General features: G+C 50.6%; 1 protein-coding gene across 2 annotated transcripts in view; it reads left to right on the top strand.

Moving 5' to 3' along the window:
• Positions 1-20,060, top strand: part of ADORA1 (adenosine A1 receptor) — a 35,187-nt gene that overhangs the window by 11,311 nt on the left and 3,816 nt on the right. The gene's annotated exons all lie outside the window — the stretch shown is intronic.

The raw sequence follows: 20,060 nt of genomic DNA, 5'->3' as shown, positions 1-20,060 counted from the left end.
CAAAAAACTAAAACTAGAACTACCATATGATCCTGCAATTCCACTGTTGGGTATATATCTGAAGAAAACGAAGACACTAATTCGAAAAGATACATGTGCCCCAATGTTCATAGCAGCATTATTTACAATTGCCAAGATATGGAAACAACCTAAGTGTCCATCAACAGATGAATGAATAAAGAAGATGTGGTATATATATACAATGGAATACTACTCAGCCATAAAAAAGAACAAAATTTTGCCATTTGCAGCAACATAGATGGATTTGGAGGACGTTATGCTGAGTGAAATAAGTCAGAGAAATACAAGTACTGTATGATATCACTTATATGTAGAATCTAAAAAGCACAATAAAGTAGTGAATGTAACAAAAAAGAAGCAGACTCACAGATATAGAGAACAAACCAGTGGTTACCAGTGCGGGGGGTGGGAGGGGTGGGGGCAATATAGGGGTGGGGGAGTGGGTGTAAGATAAGCTTAAAGGTGTATTGTACAGCATGGGGAATATAGCCAATATTTTGTAATAATTGTAAATGGAAAGTAACCTTTCAAAATTGTATAAAAATTTTTTTAAAAGCTTAAGAAAGCAGAGGAGAGGGCCAAGGACTGAGCTTGAGGGTTTTGGGAGATGATGAAGCACCAGCAAAAGGGACTTAAGGAGAGCTACAGATATAGGAAGAAACCCAGAGCCCCAGATGTGGTGTCCTAGAAGCCAAGTAGAGAGTATTTGAAGGAGGAGCAAGAGATTGGCTGTCAAGTGCTGCCAATGGGTCAAGTGAGATAAGGACTGAGAATTACCATTGGATTTAGCAAGAGCAATGTTAATAGAGTAGTAGGAGCAGAAAGTCTAGTTGGAGAGGGCTCAGGAGAGAAGAGGAATGGAATTGAAAACAGCTGGCGTAGATTACTCTTCTGAGGTATTTTGTTGCAGAGCATAAAGGCGTGGGGCAAGAGCTGTCAGGACAAGTGGAAACAAGGCATTTTGCTTTGTTGTTTGCGAAGAAGGGACATTAGTATGTCTGTGTACTGACCGAGACCATCTAGTAGAGAGTGCAAAACTAATGATAGGGCAAAGGATAGAATTTCTGGATTGTTTAGGCAAGCAGGGCTGGGACTTAGGGCAAACACAGAGGGATTGGCTTTAGAGGAGCCTGGAGATCATCTAAGAGACAGAAAGGCAGAGTATGTGGGTGCTGGTAGGTGACGTTCTCTTTGGAGTGCTTCGGTTTTCTTAGTGAAGTGGGAAGCGAGGTCATCAGCTGAGAGGGAGGAGGTGATGGAGAGAGTAGCAAGTGTGAAATAATTCTTTAGGAAGTAGGAGAAAGACTAGACTCAGAAAGTCTAGTATAGTTGGAGGCAGCATTAAGGACCCACCTGAAGTTCATGGTGATAAGTTTGAGTGTCCAGATGCACAGGTCCAGGCATGGAGGAGGCAGCGAGTTCACTCCTTCACTAATTCAGAAGCACCAGACTCCATGCCAGGCATTTGGTATCTTATCATGGCCAAGAAGTCAGTCCTGGTCCCTGCTCTCATGAAATTTAGAGACTAGCTGGGAGAGAGCCAAGACACAGATAAACGAGGAGGTAGCTGCAATTACAGCTTGAGAAGTATTTGAGGAAGGAAGCCATCCTGGAATTGACTGTGCCTGGCCCTTGTTGGCTTCTCTAAACCCTGTGTCAGTCCAGCCCTCACGGGGCCCAAGGACTAAGGTAGGGCCTTATAGGCCATGTGGTTCATGGTCAAGAGTTTGGATAGGATTCTAGGTACACAGTGAAGCCTTTGAGTGCTTTAAGCAGGGAATGACGTATTCCAGATTACATTTTTAAAATGTCAAGTCCCTAACCAAACATTAGCAAATCAAATCCAGTGACACATAGAAAGGATAATATATCACCATCAAATAGGTTTTATTCCATGTTAGAGTTAGAACCAACTGGTGATGGACTGGATGTACAGAGTGGGAGAAGGATCAAGTATGACTCCCCAGGATTAAGGCTGACGCCACGGGGTGGATGGAGTGCCATTTCTGGAGATAGGGAAGGGTGGGGAAGGGAGGAATGGGGAGAAGATTCAGATCCTAGTAGGTACTCAAGTGGTAGTGATATAATGGCGGGCCCACTAGTGGTCTCTCTCTTGCTCATTCCCCAGCCTTCATGTGGTCCAACAGATGGGCCCCCTTTTGCCTCACACAGCACCAAAGAAGGAGTCCTTCAAATATCCAGCAAGTATCCTGGGTGCCTCCAGCTGCTCCATCTACTGTTCCCACCTCACTTCTCAGGAGGCTTTTGGCTTTCTTAGGCTGAAACCACAGCAATAAGCACATGTGGCTTTGGGCTCCCTGAAGCTTCCAGAAGGTGACAGCAGAGTTGGGGGTTCGTCCTTTTTGCCAGGCTTTATTCAGAATGAGACCCAGTAGCTTCTGTGATAGCTAAGGCCCCCCAAGTCTCTACCCATCCTCAGTCAGGTGGTCACTCTCCCTAGATACTCTGTGCCTCCACAGCCTCATTTCCCACCCTCATCGCTGGAACCCACTAGTGGCCTGGCACTGGGGATTGTGTTAATCCCCTGCACAGTGGTCGTTCCTCCCCAGTTCCTCAGCAGGGTCCTCTCACAGCTGCTATATTGGGCACGGGGTGGCCCACTTTCAGCTAATGCAGCAGAGAAGATGGTCAATCAATAAGCAGGCAGTGGGCCTCCCTGGTGGCGCAGTGGTTGAGAGTCCGCCTGCCGATGCAGGGGATACGGGTTCGTGCCCCGGTCTGGGAGGATCCCATATGCCGCGGAGCGGCTGGGCCCGTGAGCCATGGCCGCTGGGCCTGCGCATCCGGAGCCTGTGCTCCGCAACGGGAGAGGCCACAACAGTGAGAGGCCCGCATACCGCAAAAAGAAAAAAAAAAAAAAAAAAAATAAGCAGGCAGTTATCAAGTATCGGCTCCAGCCTAGCCCTGATGGGCAGAGCAGGAGGGCTGGGGGAGCCCCAAGGCTAGCATAGGGCACACAGGGACAGGGTCTCTGTCGCTCTGGACTGCTTAGTGGAGCACTGTCAGCTCTTCTGTGCGGAAACTATCTTTTGCCTTGTGTAGCAGAGGAAGCTTTGCAGTGCAGTTGGTGAGGCTGAGGCACAACCTGAGGGCCAGACCTTGCAGCTCTCACCATGCAGCCTGCTCTCAGAGTCCACAGGCTTCCAATCCTCTGCTTCCCACCCCGGGAGAGCAGGGGCCGAGACTACAGCAGAGCAAGAGCTACTTCTTAGCCCTTTTGTTCTAGCCCAACGGAACCAAGAGCTCTGATGCACACCCACCCAGCTGGAATGGAATGTACCAGGCAGGGATTCTCTTGCGGGCACCAGAGGGAAAGGTCTGTTGAAAAAAAGCCCCTCTACCCCAGATTTTTTTTTCATTTTTTAATTGAAGTATAATTGACTTACAATATTAGTTTCAGTTGTACAACATAGTGATTTCATATTTTTATACATTACAAAATAATCACCAGGATAAGTCTGGTTATTGTCTGTCACCATACAAAGTTATTACACTATTATTGACTATATTCCCTATGCTGTATATTACATTCCCATGACTTATTTTACCCCAGATATTTTTAATGATCACCTTTTCAGAGACACATCTCTCTCCCCCTGCTTTATGGAGGTACACGAGTCGAATGAAAGGGGAAGAGCCGTCTCCCCAGACAGAAAGTTCAGGTACTTGGAACTGTGTCATCTTGGAGTAGTTACCTAACCTTTCTGACCTTCCATTTCCTCTTCTGCAAAACAGGCTTCTTAAAACTTCCTCTAAAGGTTGTAATGAGGCTTAGGGATGAGATACATTAAGGGGCTGGCACATAGTAGGCACTCAGTAAATAGGGGCTGTTACTATTGTCAAATAATCCAAACTTGGTTCTCACATACCACTTGCCTCGCTCATGCCTGGCTGGCACATGCCTGGCTGGCACTTAGTAGGTGGCTGAATCAGTGTCTGTTGGGGGGAAGGAAGCCTTAGTGGGGTAGATTGAGTAGCCAGGTAGAGAAGAAGTTAGTTGGATATTTTACATTCACCCACAGAGGGCAAACACAGGTACTGGAGAATGAAGAGTTATTTCATTAAAACCTCCCCAGGAGATGAGAGGAGTAAAGGGTCTCGCTCAAGCTTACCTGGCAAGTTAGGGGGGAGTATTCTGGCCTCCTGACCCCCAGCTCAACTCCTGTTGGTCCCCGTGCTCCTGTTTCTATGAGGAAAGGGTGTGAATAGTCCCTTCTAAGCTCTGCTTGTCTTCCCAAGGCCTCGTCCAGCCCTTCCTGGACGGTTGGCCTCTGAGGGAGCCGAAGCAAGGGCTCTGCTGGGGGCTGGCAGCTCCGTAAATCCTCTCTGGGGAGGAAGACATTCAGTGTGTTTCGGAACTCGCTGTGCTCACCAGACACACCTGCCATGGTGGCCCATCCTCTGCAGAGTAAATACAACACCCCCTACCCACATTATGGGCTCCTGGGTCTGCCATTCTCAGATGGCCCAGCAAGGGCTGGGGAGAGACGCAGAAACCAACCACTCAGTGGCTGTGTCAGGCTCAGGGGCTGACAGTCTGGGAGCAGCCAGCAAGCCAGAGAGGGGTGTGAAGGCATGACGCCTTCCCTCTGCCATCATCACCTGTAATCATGACAGGAGGCCACGGTGGCTTCAGGCTCTTAGTGGGGGGTGTGTGTGTGTGTGTGTGTGTGTGTGTGTACGGAGCTATAGCTTTTTATTTTTAAAGGTCAAAAAATTATATCCTGGGGCTTCCCTGGTGGCGCAGTGGTTGAGAGTCCGCCTGCCGATGCAGGGGACACGGGTTCGTGACCCGGTCTGGGAAGATCCCACATGCCGCGGAGCGGCTGGGCCCGTGAGCCATGGCTGCTGAGCCTGCACATCCGGAGCCTGTGCTCCGCAACGGGAGAGGCCACAACAGTGAGAGGCCCGTGCACGGCAAAAAAAAAAAATTATATCCTGGGTTTCCAGACCTTTCATTCAATTCTGCTTGCTCACCCCTGCCCCCGCCCATCCCAATCCCTAATTCAAGGCCTAGGGAAGAGTCCCAACAAGGCTAATCTCTTTCCTGTTTGTGCCCCACCCAATCCTCATGCCCTACCGCCACCATTAATCTTCCTTGACGTAGGAACACAGTTTATATGTTCAAGTTAAGAAATGTTTTCTGACAACACAAGTCCTGCCCTCAATGGCACAGACCCACAGTCTCTTGGGCAAGACTGACAATTTACCAGCTGCCATGCAGCAGGAGGCCTGAGCAGGCCTGGCCCACACACACAAGCACACAGGGCCAAGGTTACTCCCCTAGCCTAGGATGCTCAACCCCACCCCACCTTTTACCTATGCTCAAAACTCACCTTCCCTGCCTCCTAGCCAGTTACCTCTTAACCTGTCCAGGCCTTGGAGTTGAGGAGAAAGGTGAAAGAAGGATGTTTAACATCTAAGACCATGTCTTAAACACACACACACACACACACACCCCTCAGAAATCTGTTCCCTTTTCTTTTCTAATTCCTACTCATTCTCTAATAGTCAACTCAGATGACACCTCCTCCCGGAAGCCTTCCTTGTTTTGGTGTGTTTACAGCTCCCCATGCTCCCCGGTAACACAGCCCTTGTCAGATTGCACCGAGGTAACCTCCTTCACTGGCCTGTGAGGGTGGGGTCCAAGCCTCTTCAACTCTCCTTCACAGTGTCCAGCATAGTTTCTGCCCATTTTTTGGCATCCAATGCCTGACCAATAAATGAATGGTAATAGTAGCAAGTGACTCTTGAACACCTAATATTTGCTAGGCCTTTACTAAATACTTTATATGGATTCTCTTATTTAAATCCTTGCACAATTTTATGAAGAGGCACTAATAGTATAATATTAATAATATTTTCCTATTTTCCACATTTTCTGAGGAAGCTGAGGCTCAGAGAGATTAAACAACTTATTATTAGTCACACAACATCTAAGTGTAACTGGAATTGTTGAATGAACAATTGAATGGATGAATGAAAAGACCTGCATTTGAGTCTTGACTCCACCCTTACTGCTGGGTGATTTTGGGTAAATCACTTACCTCTTTGGGTCTCAGTTTCCGCACCTATAGAATGGGCACAATTCCTTATCCCTGTTGCAGAGAGTTGTCTATAAAGGAGTGCTCTCAGAAGAGGAAAATGGCTGCATTGTTCAGGGATGAGTTGGTTCTGGGTGTGTGTGTGGAGGCTCCCAAACCCCCATCTCAAGCTATCCTCTGGCCCGCAGAGTACCGCCCAAGAGCTGGCCTGACTGCCTGGCACTGAGGTGGCAGAAGGAGCTAATGTTGGCTTCCGGCCTATGGGTACATGAGTGGAGCAGAGACTCAAGAGACAGACACAACTGCCACCGGGAAGTGAGGAGGATCAGGAAGTGGGTGCTGCCGCACGTCTGGCAGAGGGGCTGAGTTTGTCTTTGGAGCCAACGTTTAAAGAGAAAACCTCTTCCTTCTCCCCCTTCGGGTGTCGCGCCACACTGTCTACCACCTGCTCGAGCTGTAAACAGCTCTCCTGGCTGCTGGGAGACGGTTGTGCATCTCCAGCGCTCAGTGGAGTGGAGGCTCCACACCAGCAACTCCCTGACCACACGAGGTGGGCGGGCGCCTTGGGCCTGGTGGGGAGGCAACTCACAGTGACTGGATGTGCAGGCGACTGCTGGGCTTTAACTCCTCCATGACGGGCAGCTCCAGGGCCTCAAGGGGTCTGCACAGGAGCGGTTGTCACCTCCCACTGCTGAAGCCCACACAGGCAAGGAGGGGCCGTTCTCTAGGCCGCAGTCTTCCTGTCAGAACATGGCCTGAGTCTGAGCTCGGTCTACTGTCAAGGTTTGAAGAAAAAAATGTTCAAGGGAAACACTTGGGAGGAGAATCAAGGACAGAGGAACCCCCTCCCAAACCAGGGAGACTTGATCCCCCAATTCACCCAGTACAGAGAGAGACCCGGAGCCGGGAACTCAGAGGCTGCAACTCAGTCTGCCGCTGTACCCATTTGGACAAGCCACCTCAGTTCTCCGGCACTGCATCTTCTTCAGCAAAGGGGACTCACGGTCCCTGCCTGACTTCTCAGGGTTGCTGCAAGGATCCAGCACGCAGTGTGTGTGCTGAGTCTAAGGAAAGAAGGGATGCTGAGACGCACAGAACTCTGAGTGCCTTAGGCGTCAGGCTGGCAATGTTGGTCTCCCAGTCCTGACTCTGCTACTTGTTCTGTGATCTTGCCCAAACTCTCTGAGCCTGTTTTACAGGTGTAAAATGGAAATAATGACATCTTCCTCATTGGATTGTTGAGGGGATTACATGTGAAAGTAATGTAAACCCACCGTCTCTCTCCAGTACTACAGGGGCTTGTTCTTCCCCTTTCCTGCTGTTTCATGGGAGGGAAGACGATGGATGGATAGCAGCATGCACACGTGTGTCTCTCTGTCTCTGTCGTGGTTGGGGTGGACAGTTTACACAGCCACCCTCCACTGTGGCTTGAGAGGTTCCTTTACATGCATGCCACGGCCTAATGTTGGTGAGCTCCACCTGGGGGAGTGGCCGTGGCACGGCTCGGAGGTGCATAGAGCCATATACACAGGTGAGGTGTGCCCTGTCACTGTTCTGGGTCCAGTGCCTGGGGCACCTCCCTCTCTGCTTCAAGCTCCTCCATGAGTCCAGGGGCTGCCTGACATGAGAGGATCCTGAGGAAGGAGACATGTGGTCTTGGGGCAGAGGGAGTGCCTGCATGCTGAGTGTCCCCTCAGTGTCAGGGACAGTGATGAGTGCCTTCTTTGGTAGCATATTTAATTTTATTTAGCCTTGCAAGGCTGGTATCAACACCATTTTTACAAATAAAGAAATAGGAGACCCAGGGAGGTAAAGGAACTGGAAAATAGTTATCTAGCTAGTAATTAGCAAAACTGGGATTTGAACCAGCTTGCCAGATACCAAGGTGAATGCTGCTTGTGATATACCCACTAACCCAGCCACTCCCCTCAGGGATTTCCAGACTGTGGGGAACCACAGCCCCTGTCCTCAGAGAGCTTCTAGGCTAAGATGGAGGCAGAACACAAGATTTTGCAGTTAAGAGAAATTGGCACAGGCCGAGCTAAGAGGGCTGAGACTTCTGGGACAGAGGCTGCTAGTGGGCACAGGCCTGGCCTGACCTGCCATCTGATTTCCTTTAGGCCCTGCCTGCTTCCTCTCAGGTTCTAGGGCCTGCATGTGCTCATTTGCACAGCTACCTCGATCACAAGTGCAGGGAAGCTAAATCAGGAGGTGTTGCTAACATCACGGCAGCAGAAATAATCCCATGAGGTCCATGGAAGTGAGAATGGAGGAGGTGGGCTAGAGAGGCAGCCCAGCCGACCTTGGGCTGGATCCTAGGGCTGAGTGTTGTGAGGAATTCCAGGAGACCTTCTCTGCCACCCACAGGTAGCATGCATCCCTCAAAGAGCACTGGGCCAGGTTCAGAGGAACCTGGGTTCAGTCTCAGCTCAGACACTAATCAGCCAAGCTATGGCCTTGGGCACTCACTGAACCTTCTTGGGCCTCTGTAAAATGGCAACAACAAAATCTGCCCTGTCTATCAGGCAAGCTGAAATGCTTTGTGAGGAGAGCTGTGTGCCCCACTATCATTTCGCTGAGGTGGGGAGCCTCTTGCCTTCCCTTCTCCCACCCTGGCTCCCTGCCTTTCCTCTCTCCATATGGTGGAGGTGGCTGTCCATTAACAGAAACAAGTCACACAGGTGGTTTGCAAGGGACCTGGCAGGGATTTGAATTCCTGTTTCCTGCAGGGTCCAAGACAATGCCTTTCCTTTTTCTGGGCTCCTCAGACAGGCTTCTCCCCAAACAAGGGTGGGGAGGGTTACTTCTGGGCCAGCATTAGGCTGAATGCCATTGGGCCTTGCTTCTCACCCACACTGCAGTCTGAGAAGCTTGGACGATAGGGGATACTGGGGAACATAAGACGATAGTCCTTATTCTCAAAGTCCTCACAGCCTCATGGGGATATTATTGTGTGAAACACAAAACCCTGGTTTGGGAGGCAGCTGACCTGAGTTGCAGTTCCAATTCTGACCACCAGCTCTGTGACCCTGAGGGAGTTACCCAGTCTTCTCATCTGTGGAGACGCTGCCTTCCTCCTAAGATGATTGTGGAAAGAGGAAAGGAGAGACTGTATGTAAAGCTCAATGCCAAGTGGTTACTATAGGAACGCTGGGAGGTGGGCTAGGCAGATATCAGCTCCATTTTAGATGAGGAAGCTAAGATTCTGAAAGGTGATGTAATCTGCGAACACAAGTTTGAGTCTGATTAGAACCCAGGCCCTCTAATGCCTGTCACACGCCTGCCAGTGTTTTGTTATCTTGAGCCTTTTGCTTCCTTGTCCCACTGGTGTAACTCTGTTGGAGATAGTGGGTACCAACTATGGAGGTCAGGGAGGGAGAGTTTTGGGTGGTCAGGCCTTTGTGGGATTTGAAAGTTGGGCACCCTAGAGTTGGACCTTCCAATTGGCCCATATTGTTGGTATTCATATCAGCTGGGTGAGGGACACCACTTTGGTGTCCCCACCCTGTGCCTGCAGTGCCTGTCCTACCTGATTCTTGCCCGGTTGAGTCCCCAAGGCCCATTATTGTCAGCGATCTGCATTTTCTTTTTTGTGGCTCTGAGCACAGCACTTTGAAATTTTTGTGAATGGTGGATGGAAAAGAAAGGCTTCGATATAATAAGCTTCCTCCTCTCCCACATACATCATAATGTGAGATTCCCGCATCGAGGGTCATGGCGGGATGTGAGTGATTTCTTGGGCTTTGCAGAGTGGCAGAAGGGACTGAAAATATGATCATTGATCAATGCTCAGAGAAGCTGCCTTGCCAGGCCCCTGCTCTGGGATGCTGCCAGCGGCTCCATGCTGCTCCATTATCCTGGCGCAAATCACAGGGGTGTAGGGCAGCTCCCTGAGAACAGACTGTTCCCTACTTCCACCCAGGGACAGCTGTGAGGGGAAGGGCTGGTCTTGTAGTTAGAACCACCTAATTAAGTGGCTTAATGTATTGAGCTGGATGACTTATAATGGAAAGTCACTGGGTGACTGGGACAGAAACTTGGAATGGAAATCTCAAGGATTCTATGGAAGGTCCCTCATCTGGGTGGGCTGGGTGCAGGCTCTTCTACCTGCCAGGAGGGATGTTGTGGAGAGAAGCAAAAAGCTTCAAAGTGGCTTCCTCTTACCCTCCTTCCTACTTTATTCACATTTAAAGTGGTTATTGATATCATTGGATTAATGTTTACCATGTTGGTAACTTTTCTATTCATTGGGTCTGTTGTTTGTTTCTCCCCTACCTTCTCTTTTCCACCTTCTCTGGTTTTAATTGAGCATTTTATATGAATCTACTTTCCTTTCTAAAAATATTATTGTGTGCCTTACTATGTACCAGATACCATAGTGGGTGCTAAGAATACAACATTGAACCAGACCTGACTCCTGCTCTCGGGGGACTTGCAGTTATATGCTCAGGGAGGAAACACATAATTTTACTGATTGTCCCACATGGGGAAGAGGAGGGCATCAGCTCCCACCTTGATCCAGGGGATCCTGCTGCATGCTGTCCTGGGCAGGGGACTCTGTGCCCAGCCTGTATCTACCTGGGCAAGACTGGGTGCTTCCCCACCTTCCACTGCATCAGGATCCTCCTTATCCCCAGCCCATCTCTGGGGCTGGGGCAGAAAAGAGGAGGAAAACCTGGAGCACATGCAGGGCATTGAGGGGCAGAGCGGGGCAGAGCGGGGCAGGGCTCCACAGGGCTGATAGCTGTTGCTAAGCTCTGCTGCGTGCTGCTGCCTGAGTGGCTGCACTGGTTCCTAGATTGGGCCTGGCCTGCAGCTTCATGTAAATGTTCCTGCACACTGTGGGGCTCAGTGAATAGGCATGTGTTGGGACGTAAGACACAGAAAGCAACAAGAGGCACCAGGGAGGGATGATGGGAAATTGCTGGGTGCTGGGGTTCTTACCACTGTTATCTGGGCTCCAAATTCCACCAACCTGGATGTGAAGTGGGGAGAAAGTCCAGGACCTGGGAGAATATGACTGCAACTTCTTCCAGGTCCCAAGAGCAGGACTGTCTTGGGTGGTGGTGCAGCAAGAGGGACTGAAGTTAGATCCTGGGTAGGACTTTCTTTCTTTTTTTTTTTTTTGCGGTACGCGGGCCTCTCACTGTTGTGGCCTCTCCTGTTGCGGAGCACAGGCTCCGGACGCGCAGGCTCAGCGGCCATGGCTCACGGGCCCAGCCGTTCCGCGGCATGTGGGATCCTCCCGGACCGGGGCACGAACCCCTGTCCCTGCATCAGCAGGCGGACTCCTAACCACTGAGCCACCAGGGAAGCCCCTGGGTAAGACTTTCTGATGTAAAAGTACAAGCAGTGGAATGGAGGGAGGCCTGAGGGTGAAGGTGGGACCTTTCTTTGGAAACAGGACAAAAGTCTCCCTGTCCTCTCTGTCCTCCCACATCCTGCCATCTGTGGCATCTTTTCTAGAATAGAGGGCTAGATGCTATGGACTTTAGGGAGTCCTGAAGGCCCAGGCAGCTAAAGCAGAGAAAGAACCCAAGCCCTATGAGAGCAGTTGCCTCCTCAGGGCGAGCATCCCTGTCCCCCAGGCCAGCCCCTGTGACTCCAGGCTCTGGGCACTAGGGCACTGGGTCTGCTGTCTGGCTCTCAGTGGACCACTGCCTTTGGGCTGCTCTGGAATCTGTATATTGTCTCTCTGGCCAGAGTTGGATCATGGTCCCTTGAGGGAAACAGGCCTTCAGGCAGATGTTGAGTACTCTGTGATTCCAGATAGGCCAGGAGATATGCAGAAGGGAGGTGGAAGAAGGGGCATCATGAGCTCCCCCTGAGTCTGCCTCCCCCGTCTCCAGTCTCTACACTGGCCACTTACTCAGGAGAGCTTCACTGCGCTTAGCCAGGAATTGTGGCTTCTCCAGGGCCCTGTGTGGGGTTTGTGCTGGGCTCAGCAAGCTCCCACATCCCTACCTGCTCCCCACCCAAGACTCAGATGCTAGGCAGACAGATCAGGGAACACAGACTCATTCTGTACCAAGGTTGAGTTAGGTAGGAGAGCTGAGTGCACAATAGATACTAAAGCCACATGACCAGTCTTTCCAAAGTGAACCAAATAACTTTTTGTCTGTGTCACTGCCACCTGTTTTGTATCTCTTCAGGAGCTGACTGTATTTTCTGGGGGAGTCGGGGACACCCTTGGGACAGGGGTGGTGATAACAGTAGGCACCAGTTGCCACTATTCACAGAGGGGCCTCATGGTCACAGTGAGCCTGCCAAGCAAGTCTTCTTGTGCCATTATGCTGAGGACAAAAGCAAGGCTCAAGGAATTTTTACTTGGTCAAGCCACAAGCTGTTAACGGGTAGAGCCACACCTTGAACTCAGATCTGGCTCCGCAGCACTCTTCATTCATTCCTTTGTTCATTCACTCACAACAAATATTTATTTCTCTTTCCATTCCATGTTGCTCCCCATCTTCCTCTCCATGGGGCACATAGCTGGAGCATGAAATCCTTAGGGGGGGACTCCCTTCTGGGGAGTTGTGTGTGCCTCTCAACTACAGCCCCTGCCAAGCTCACCTCTTCATATAAGATGATCTGACACATTTCAGAAGAGGGTAACTGGACCTGCCAGAGCTTGGGAAACATCTCATTCAGTCCTATGTTATCCAGATGAGGATAGAGATTCCCCCAAAGGAGAGGAGTTTCACCCAAGGCCAGCTCATTCCCTCCCAACAAAGCCTGGACCAGAACCGAGGTCTCCTGGTTCCCACCACAGTGAGGTGCTCCAAGGGAGGACTGCCCTGCTTTGGGGGTCCTCATGTCATTGCTGTCCTTGCAGGCACCTTGATGGGCAGTGTGGGCCCCCTGCTCTCTCAAGCCTGGGGAGATCTGCACATTTCCAGCTCCCTCCTGCCCTCACCCTCTTGATGTGCCAGCCAGGCTGCAGGATTCCCTGCCACCTCTTAAAAGGGACCATTGTCTGCAAAGACCAGAGGGGCTGGTGGGGAATGATTCAATCAGCTCCCTTTTCCTATAATGTCAGGTCTTTCCACTTAGTTGGAAAAGAGATTTGACCCTCTTTACCACAGTGGTCATCCCAGTAAGGCCTCACTGCGCCAGCCACTCATAGGTCATTAAATCCATATGCAGACAGGATAATTTTTTACCATACTGCCGAATGAGTCAGAAAGTCTCCCACAGGGCTTCCCTGGTGGCGCAGTGGTTGAGAGTCTGCTTGCCGATGCAGGGGACACGGGTTCGTGCCCCGGTCCGGGAGGATCCCACATGCCGTGGAGCGGCTGGGCCCGTGGGCCATGGCTGCTGGGCCTGCGCATCCGGAGCCTGTGCTCCGCAACGGGAGGGGCCACAACAGTGAGAGGCCCGCGTACCACAAAAAAAAAAAAAAAAAAAGTCTCCCACAGCAGGTGGGGTAATTTGGCCTTGGTACTTTCACCATCCTGGCCTTACCCCCAAGAGCCAGAGAGAATCAAATCTCAGAGCAGGAAATGGCCAGGAATGCTGAGGTCTGGGTCCAGTTGTCCTGAGTTTACAGTTCAGGTCAGACACCCTCCTCCCTGAAGACCACCCTGTCACTCGGATGTGAGGCTGCACTGGTCTCAGGAGTTAGAGGACTGGGGCTGGGGAGGAGGTGGCTGCATCTCAAAATTACCTAGGGGATTGTGTCAAAGTGCAGTCCCTGGGCCTCCCATTGCCTGTGTGGGGACATCCTGATATGCCCCAGACTGCGGGAAAGGGTTGGGGATTGTAGGCAAGTATACTTTGAAAATATGCCTTCCCCAAACCTGAGAACCTCCCTCCCTACACTACCCTCTGCAGCCTCCTCTGGATCAGGTGCACTGAACAAATCCCAACCCCTCTTTGTAAGGATGAGAGGATGCAACCAGAGAGGAGAGGGGCTTTGTCACAGGCACACAGGCTTGAGGTAGAACTTGCGATGTCAGTTACCTGTGCCACCTTTGAGTCTGGGGTGGACACCAGGAACTTTGGCCTTGTATGTTTTATTTAGCCTGGGCTGCTCTCCCATCAGACTGGGCACTCCCTCTGCTCAGGGGCTATACCTTCCCCATCAGATGGAGAACTCCTTTAGGTCGGGGGCTATGTTTTTTCTGCTCACTCCCAGATTCAAGGAAGGGGCTCTGAATCTGAAGCAGGGAGAATATAGGACGTTCAGTATAGAGGACGCTACTGGGTCACATACATAGACATAATTGTTTTCCCAGCAGACTGTTGAGTTGTTTGTCCTCAGAACGTGACCAGGAGTTATTTCCAAGGCCCATTACACCACTGGCCTAACTAATGTATCCAGCTCTGTTCTTCCAAGGAGTTCAGTGTCTGGGCCCGCTCTCTGCAGTTCTGCAAACTAGCCTTGAGGGTGTCCAGTGGATCCCCCTTTTGGGGATTGGTGACACTGATATTTAGAGTTGGTGGGTGATGCCACAGGTCCTGAAGCAAGATTCAAGGCAGGATTATTAGGACCCAGACATCCAAGTCCCTCTCCAGGGTCCCTGATCCAGACTCCCCCGGGGAATGTTAACGTTAAATATTTGGCCCCAGGAGTGTGCTCAGTGCCTTTGATTGTATCCGGTTTCCTGTTTCCTTTGAGAGGGAGAGTTTCTCCGAAGGAAGTGGTTTATAGTCCTAAAGCCTTACTTCCCTGGTCTTGAGATCCAAGTTTCCAGTTACAGCTAGCTGAGATCAACGATAAGGAGGGAGGCAGGGAAGGAGGTCACCAGAGCTGTGGAATATCGCTCCTTCTCACAAGGCAAGAAAGTGGGAAGGGAAGATGGAGGATTCGGTCCCAGACTATCCAAACTGCACGTTGCAGAAAGAGGCAGACATGCTCCATTCCCCTACCCAGCCGCATGCCCAGGGGAAAGATTTTTTTCATCCAGGGCACTGTAATTGCTTCTAAGACTTCAGCTATGCCTTTCTAATCTGACTGTCTCTAATTGAGCACCTACCATTTAATCCTTATCTGTGGTTCCCTGACGTACTCACATGGTAGGTCCTCAATTAATCATGAATGATTGAAGAGTTTTTTTAAATTTATCATTTATTTATTTATCATTGAATAAAATGTATTTGCCATTGAATAAATCATAAGTGTTTGAATAAATGGATATATGGATTCATGTATCCATTTTTACGTCTAGTTACTCATTCATTCAACAAATAATTATTGAGCACTTTTCTAGGTACTGGGAACGCAGTTGGTGAAATTGCAAAATGAATCTCTGTCCTAATGGAGTTACATTCCACTGGAGAGAAATAGACAATAAATTCCTAAACACCTACGTATTTATATCTATATCTAATCGAGAGAGGAAGCAGTCGGGGGGGTAGATGAATGGATTCGGAGAGTCAAGAAGTGATAAGCTCTATCAAGAGAATTAAAAACGGCAGAAGGCTACAGAGTGACGGGCTTCTTTTGCAGGGTGGTCAGGGAATCTCCTCTGAGGAGGTGACATCTAAGCTGAGATCTGGATGTAGGGGAAGGAGCCTTCCCAGCCCTCTCAGGGAGGTGAGCAGGAAGCGCAAAGGCCCCAGGTGGGAGGTGCACACAAAGAAGTGTCCAGCAGTGGGGTCTGGACTTCCTGAGTGAGTGCAACAGGATTGGCAGTAGGGGAAGGGCCCCTGGCCAGAGAGGGGTCAGGGTCAGGGTCAGGGAATGGCCCCATCCTCCCTTCAGTGGACGGGATCAAAACATGAGAGTCATCCTGATGATGCTTTCTCTCACCTGGACATCCAAACTCAGCAACAGGTCCTGTTGGCTCTGTTCCCAAACACATCTGACAGCCAGGCACTCCTCCCCACTCCCCACTGCCACCCACGAGAGCTCACCACCTCGCCTCTTGCCTGGATGGCTGAAATACGCTCCCCGTCGTGTTCTTGCTTTCCCTGCTGCACACAACACACTCTCCACACCGCAGCCCGAAGTATCTTTTAAAAACAGAAACTGGATATTACTCCTTGGCTTACAATGGCTTTCCCTGCCCAAGAATAAAACCTTGGAACCTTTTGTGTGACCTGCCCAGCCCAGGTGGCCGTCCCAGACCACATCTGTGACTGCCCCGCCCTGGCCCTTGCCTTCACTCTCGGGAAGCCCCCACTAGCTGCTCCCTGAGCCACTCGGGCCTCAGGACTTTGCCTGCTGGTACCTCATGCCTGGATGCCCTTGGTGATCATGTCTCTCTCGGCTCAGTGTCTCCTCCCCAGAGAGGCTGTCCTGAGCACGTACAAAACCTAAGTCAGCAGCACTCCATGCCCAGCCACTCGCTCTCAGGGTGTCCTATTTATTTCCCTTGGTACGTCTCAAACGATCTGTTTATTGGTTTATCCCCTGCCTCTAGAATATTACTTTCCTGAAAGCCTGTTCTCTTCGATATCCCTGAACCCGGCACTTGTAACCTGGCACCTAAAAGCCCTCCGTGAATATCTGTTTAATGAATGAAAAGGGAGGGTGCCTCAGCTGCCTACTTGCCCCGGCACTGACGACTAAACAGCTGAGCAGATCATGAACAGACACCAGTCTGAGGGCTACAAAGAGGTTGAACTTGGAGGGGGGAGGGAGGCCCCCAGGCAGACCTGCTGCCATCTTCAGAGCTGCCCAGTCCAGGGGGTTACCTGAAGCAGGGGGGGTCCACCATGACTCCCTTCTTCTGTCCTGGACCTCCACCCTCTGAGCCCCCCTTGTCCTCCATCTTCCCAAAGCGGTAGAGCTGAGGTCCTTCGTGGGCTTTGGACTAGGACAAAGCTCAGTCTTAGAAATTCCATCTCTACCTCTTACTCACTGAGTGACCTCAGACATGCTTCATAATCTGAATCTCAGTAACTGTGATTAGAAAATGAGAATAATCATCATAATAATGCCTAAGTCACAGGGCTGTCTATAAAGTGGGTGCCAGCACATGAAAAGCATCAATAAATGTTAGCTTTTATTAGCATTGTTATTATTACTGTCCATCAGTTAACTATTATTTTTGAACATCCCCCCTCCCTTAGCCTCCAGGACCGCCTCCTCTCCTATGGCAGCCCTGCCAGGGTGTCCAGGGGAGTAGCAGAGGCTTCCTCTGCCTTGCCCTATTTGGGTACAGGATTCGTAGCCCTCCTTCCCTAACTTTGACCTCTAAACCACACTCACTTATTCTTGCAGCAGCTATATTATGAAATACTTGTCTGTTCAGCTAGGCCAGCTCTTGGCAACAGGAGACTCTTCTGCCTCTTTCCTTAAGCTCTCCCTTTTCCTCTTGGAGTCTCTGCCACCCCAACTACTCTAGGTACCCAGTTTTTTTCATTTTTCTCATCATCAATAAGAAGATACTGACAAATAAAGTAATTCATACTATGGAGTCAGTGTTATCTTGGCTTTAAAAATAACACACAGAGAGGGCGATTCTTAACCCAAAGGAACATCTCATCAATGGGGCGTTTTATTTATGCACTATGTGGGAGCTACAGGAGGGGGCATGGCCCTCCCTGGTTTCTTCAATGACATCTTTAAGGAGCTGCCTGCCCTGCTTGCCTGTGGACAGGGCTCCACTTTGTGCTCCAGTGCCTCCATTCTGTTGCTTCCCCTTTGTCTGTCTGAGACTGCACACTCCTGAGGGCAGCCATCTCTCTGGCTAGCTCTCACAGGGCTGTCTATAAAGTTAGGGGTTATGAGGCCTTGGACCATGACTTGGTGGGACAAGTGTTTGTGGCGCATTCAGCACGCCCCACCCCACGTGCACCCTAGGACTTGCAGCCTCTGCTTCTCTTTCCCACATGTAGGGAGAGGTAAGCTTTTCTCCCAGCTCTGAGAGGCAGCCCTGCCTGTGAGAGCCTGCCCTACCTCAGCCAAGGTCCTGGGTCCCGCCCTTTCCCACCATGGAGAAAATAGCAAGGAAAACAGATGAGAACTGATACCCTAAGCTGCAAGGTCTGCTGGGACCTGGCCCGGAGGAGCCCCAGGAAAGCTTTAACCCTGGGGCTCCAGGCAGTTGGGAAGGGTGAGGGGAAGAGAAAAGGCGGGCACCTCTCTAGCTAGAAGTTACCTCCTCCTCTGTCACCTGGGAGACTGTCAGAATTCACCTCCTCTCTTGGTGGGTCATCACTGCCCAGATGTGGGTCCTGGGTGAGATACCTCCTCCCCTAGTCCTCAGGCTGGACGGCAATACCAGAGGTCACCTTGTCTACCCCCCTTTCTCTGGGTGGTACCACCTTTGAATAGGGTCTAGCCATTCCCATTTCAAAGCTTGTAGGAAAGGGATGTTCCCAATCTGCCAGTCATCCACATCTAAACAACCCACAGTCAGCCTGGTGCCCTGAGGAGAGCTGGTCTTGGAGTCAGGAGATGTGGGCAAGTCGTTGCCCATTTCTGGACCTCGAGTTCCTAATCTGTAAAATAGGGATTCCATTATGTGCTGTACTCACCTCACAGGGTGGTTACGGGGATTACCTGGGACATGAATGTAAAAGGGCTTTGTAAAAGATCAATATGATGTAAATCATAGCTGTGATGGGCTGTGATAGGGGGTGCCTGGCCTACATCCTTCCTTCTGCAGCTGCAGCTCCATTGGGCTCTGCTGAGGCTCACCACAGGGACCTGCCCCCTGCCTGTGACAGCTGTGGCAGAGTACCTTAGCCTTTTTTTCTCTTTTGATAGAATGACCTGCACTCCTTTAGTCTCACCCCATGGACTTGCCCAGAGCTTCTTTCACTATAGGACATGTGGGAAGCACTCTAAGCTCATCAGAAACAAACCTTGAGCCAGATGTTTACAGAGCCATTAGGCTGTGTTTGCTGAGCATCTAGAGATAGCAGGGTTTCTCAGGTGCATGTGTTTTCAGGGGCTTGGAGGATTAGGAGCTCAGGCACAGGAATGTTGGTGGCGTGCTTACAGAGCATTTCACATATGTTAGCTCATCTGAAGTGGGTCCCACAGTCTCACTTTACAGGGGAAGAGCTGACCTAGTAAGTTGCAGACCTGGGGCCCAGATATGGATCTCTGACTCCAAAGTATGCACCAGGCTGGCTATCCTGCTGGGGATTCAAGAGGTGGAAATAGGCTTTAGTTACAGCAAGAGAGCAAGGATTAGATCTAAGAAAACTTCAGGAAGGCAGAAGCAAACTGGACAGATTTCAAGGCCCCTTGGAGCTCTGGGGACACAAGGACCCTATGACTACAGAGTAGGGGATGGGGCACCACACTTAAGGTGCTGGAGTCATCTAGGGGCCTCAGTTTCCCCACTGGAATGATGAGATTAGAAACGAGGTTGCTTATCTAGTGCTTGCTTTCTAGATGGGGTGGGGGCGGGGTCCAGTTTCTCCCATCCCTCACATCATTCCCCTTCCCACTCCTGTAAAGCCTTCAAAGAGCAGTAGGCTTTGGTCCAGGGTGAGAGGGACCTTAAGAATCATTGCTGTGAAGGAGAATGCCTCAGATTCCGCAGGCACGGGACAGAAAAAAACGTAGTCAGAGGGAGGCCTCCGCCTTCACACCCGTGGGTCTCAGTAGCCGTTCACATGCTCAGGAGGGCACTCCATGCATCTCAGAAGCTACATTGGAAAATAACAACTGGGCAAGCTGCTGGGCTGAGCCAGCTCCTCAGCACAGAGCTGGGCGGGCCCCAGCCCTTGGCACTAGCTCCAAGGCCAGTGCATGGGCACAGGACATGCTGGCTGCTGGCTGGATTGGTTTAAAGGGAAGTGGGGAGCCCCCCCTCCTCGGAGGGGCATCTGCTCAACCCTGGGGGCAGGGGTGGGGGAAGAGTCATGGCCCATGGTCAGCCTCATCCATTTTCTGTGTCATCCAAATGTTTTCATCATCTGTGTATGTCATGGCATGAAAAAGTTTGGTAGCTCTGCCCCTTGACATCGTCCTGCTTATTTCCTTCAAAGGACATATCACCACCTCTAGTTGTCTTGTTTATTTATTTCCTTACTTTTGTGTCATCTATTTCTTCACCCAAAATGTGAGCT

The sequence above is a fragment of the Mesoplodon mirus genome, assembly GCF_964341445.2.
Source record: "Mesoplodon mirus genome assembly, chromosome: 3".
In the NCBI taxonomy this organism is placed as follows: Eukaryota; Metazoa; Chordata; class Mammalia; order Artiodactyla; family Ziphiidae; genus Mesoplodon; species Mesoplodon mirus.
The sequence above is the reverse complement of the archived record's forward strand: the minus strand, read 5'-3'. Positions and strand labels throughout refer to the sequence as shown.